Here is a 4087-nt window from a genome sequence, read left to right as displayed (position 1 = left end):
CTGCTATAAAGACACATGCACACGTATGTTTATTGTGGCACTATTCACAATAGCAAAGAGTTGGAACCAACCCAAATGTCCAACAACGATAGACTGGATTAAGAAAATGTGGCACATATATACCATGAAATACTATGCAGCCATAAAATATGATGAGCTCATGTCCTTTGTAGGGACATGGATGAAACTGGAAATCATCATTCTCAGTAAACTATCACAAGGACAAAAAACCAAACACCGCATGTTCTCACTCATAGGTGGGAATTGAACAATGAGAACACATGGACACAGGAAGGGGAACATCACACTCTGGGGAATGTTGTGGGGTGGGGGGAGGGGGGAGGGATAGCATTAGGAGATACACCTAATGCTAAATGACGAGTTAATGGGTGCAGCAAAACAACATGGCACATGGATACATATGTAACAAACCTGCACATTGTGCACATGTACCCTAAAACTTAAAGTACAATAAAAAAAAAAGGTTGATAGTATTGGTATTTGTATCCTGATTCCTAATCATTATTAAGAACTTTGTGTTTTAGCTATAAACTCGTTCTAAATATTTAAAATTAGAAAACAGTGTTTATATTATAGCAATGTAATATTGTTTACCTTGCTGCATAAGAGATCCATGCAATCTGTTATGATAATGGCTTATTTCTTGTACAGCCTTCTGTTTACATAGGACAGGGGTTGGCAGAATGTTTCTATAATAGTCAGATAGTGAACATTTTAGGTTTTGTAGACAATATGGTCTCTGTTGCAATTCCTTTTCAACATTGCTACTGTGGTGTGAAAGCAGCCAGAGACAATATATGAATGAATGAACATGGCTGTGCTCCAATAAAATTTATTTACAAAAATAGGCAGTCGGCTGGATTGAGTCAGCAGGTCATAATTTGCCCACCCTGAGTATAGGAAACTCTAGTTACCTTTCTATTTTCTTTAGTTTTCACCTTATCCCATTCTTAACTTTGTCAAATGTCTCAAAGAAACTATCAAGTCTGTGAGATTCTCTTGTTTTCTTTAATCTGTCTCTACAGCATCTGCTTTAAATTCTGCTAGGATTGGGATTTATAGCTTTCTTTGTGCTTGTTGTCCAGCTATCATTCATTCAATTATTTATTTAGCACCTTCTTTTGGAGCACCTACAATATATTAGGCAACATTCTAGTTCAGAGGTAGCCTGGGGTTAGGTTTAGTTTTACTTTGTAAAGATAATGCAATATGATAAGTTTTGCATACTTGTTTCTGTGTGAACATCAGCTGTAATAAAGCTAATGAAGTAATTATGTCTAAAACATATACGTGTATAATAACAATGGCTGTCATTTATTAGGTTTCGATTATAGTATAATAAATATTTTACATGAATTATTATCCTATTCCCTCTCTTAAGTCCTAATCACGCTTCTGGGAAGACATTGATATTTGGGAGGAGAGGCAGTTACTCCTATTTTTTTTAGAATAGTGGTCAACCAATTAGTATAAAATACATAATTTTGGAATTCTTAGAAAGTGAAGAGGCCGGGTGCGGTGGCTCATGCCTGTAATCCCAGCACTTTGGGAGGCCGAGGTGGGCAGATCACGAGGTCAGGAGATTGAGACCATCCTAGCCAACACAGTGAAACCCCGTCTCTACTAAAAAAAATACAAAAAAAAAAAAAAATTAGCCGGGTGTGGTGGCGGACACCTGTAGTCCCAGCTACTCAGGGGGAGGCTGAGGCAGGAGAATGGCCTGAAACCGGGAGGCAGAGCTTGCAGTGAGCCGAGATCGCGCCACTGCACACTCCAGCCTGGGCAACAGAGCAAGACTCTGTCTCAAAAAACAAAAAACAAAAGACAGAAAGAAAGCAAAGAAATTAACTAGATGGTCTCTGCAAGGAAATTGGACCGTTAGCAACAGGAACTACAAAGTTGGTGGTCCAGGAATAAGACGATGATATTGGTTTGTGATTTTAATTTCATCCAGATGGCTATAGGACCTTTAAGGAATGTAATGACATTAACAGCAAGAAAATAAAACTACCAGCCGTGAGCTGTAAGCTCTATCCTACCACTCAAAGATTCATTCCCCTGCTTAGTCATCTTTTCATCTGGCTTTATCTTAAAAGGTGAGTGTCATCCTAGACAATTGTTTTATAGGTCACCAATTCTTGGATTTTTATCAGACCAACTCCAAGATTAATTGTTTGATTGGGGAATCTGATAATTTTTTTTCATATTTTCATGCAGACCAACAATGGTTAGTATCAGAGCTGATTTTATCTACAGTGGGATGAGTCTCTCATTACTTGGTTTCCTATTGTTGTAATTGTAACTCCTCTCTCCTCCCTTTTCTTCCTTAAATTTAGAGATCCCAGTACTTAGGGCAACTCCGGTCACTCCACATTTGAAAACCATCATTTGCATTTTTGAACTTCCTCCAGCCAAATTACTAAAAGAATGTATTCCTGAAGCAATTGCTCTGGTGATTACACCAATTTTGCCTTGTTCTAGTGACAGGTGTCAGGACCAGGGCAATTATGACTCACTGGGGAAAAAAAATCCTAAATTGAATGCTGCCCAGGACCTAGGCGTCCAGGCTGTCTGGGATTTGCTGTTTTTATTAAGGCTGCAGGAATGAGGTTTTGTTATATTAGTCACCACCTGTTTAACTATACTCCCTCTCCAGGTTGTCTGTCTGGCTGGCCTGCCTAGGCCCCATCTCCTAAGCTGGGGAATTGATATGTTCATTTAGATCCTTCTTAATTGCTGAGGGAAACGGAGAACCAGGCAGGTTCAGCTAGCCCTGCAGAGCAGCATTGCTGGGCTTGCATTCAGAGGGATTCTTTCATTATTAGGGAGGTTAGCAATTCTGTGACCAGAGAGCAAATAACACTAAAGCTGTGAATACCTTAAATTTCTCTGACTTCCACAGACAAGATATTTTGGAACAATGTACCTTCAAGAACTTACAATCCCAATGAAAAGATGAGATGAGTAAATAACTAACTACAAAAGAGGTTCTCAGTGTGAATTAAGAATCCTTAGGTGAATATATATATATATATATATAGTAAAATATAAGTAATATAGTAATATATAGTAAAATAATAAGTAATAATATATAACAAAATAATATAATGATATATAAGTAATAATATATAACAAAATAATATAATGATAATCACTAATATTTATTGAACACCTAATATATTAGTCCATTCTCACACTGCTATAAGGTATACTACCTGAGGCTGGGTAAATATAAAGGAAAGGTTTAATTGACTCACAGTTCTGCAGGCTTAACAGGAAGCATGTATGACAATGTAATTTTTTTTACAGTAGTTTATTCTAAAATATACAACAGGCTCCAAGACAACATTTCATTCTAGCCAGGTGGCAAGACATGTTATGGCAGATCTTTAAATATGAATGGAATCAAGGGGCACCATTGCCTCAGGCATAAGGAACAGTTTATGGTTTCCCAGATTTCTTAATTCCACCTGTGGCCTGGGGCCCTTCCTCAAAACCTTTGCTTTTAGCTTCTTGAGTTTCTTTTCCTCCTCTTTTGGTTTCTGCTTGTAAAACCTTTATTTTCCTTTTGTATCTCCTTGGCCTGCTTTCAGGGCTGTTTGAGGGGCTTCTTGCCACCTTCGTGGCTGGACATGGTGCTTGCCATCCCTTCTACATTTCAAGTCAATATTATTTTGAGTTTTTCAAATCTTTTGTATATATTGGGTTAAACAAGTTTCCTGAAAGTGAAAAAGACATATCAATCACTTGACAACTTTGGGTAAAGCCTTTTTATTGTATTTTCCAGATTTCATTAAGTGGATGATTTTGTCAGATTATAGGCCTTTTGCAACTCAAGTGGCTTCCAATTCCTTGTTTTCAATAAAAGTAGCCAGTTGATAAATTCTTAAAAATGACTCTTGAAGATGTTTCCTTGTGGAATTTTTGCTATGTAACTTAAAAAGAGTTCAAATCATTAAATTATATTGCTATAATAAAATTCCTTCTATACATATTTATATGACTAGGTTTTTTCAGTGCTTACATTTATAAAAAATAAAAAACATCAGTAAAATTGATACTGAGC

General features: G+C 36.9%; 1 pseudogene; it reads right to left on the bottom strand.

The window, feature by feature from the left end:
• Window positions 1-3462: 3462 nt before the first annotated feature.
• LOC115835552 lies at window positions 3463-3655 on the bottom strand (annotated as a pseudogene).
• Window positions 3656-4087: the final 432 nt, after the last annotated feature.

The sequence above is a fragment of the Nomascus leucogenys genome, chromosome 6 (assembly GCF_006542625.1).
Source record: "Nomascus leucogenys isolate Asia chromosome 6, Asia_NLE_v1, whole genome shotgun sequence".
Classification (NCBI taxonomy): Eukaryota; Metazoa; Chordata; class Mammalia; order Primates; family Hylobatidae; genus Nomascus; species Nomascus leucogenys.
The sequence above is the reverse complement of the archived record's forward strand: the minus strand, read 5'-3'. Positions and strand labels throughout refer to the sequence as shown.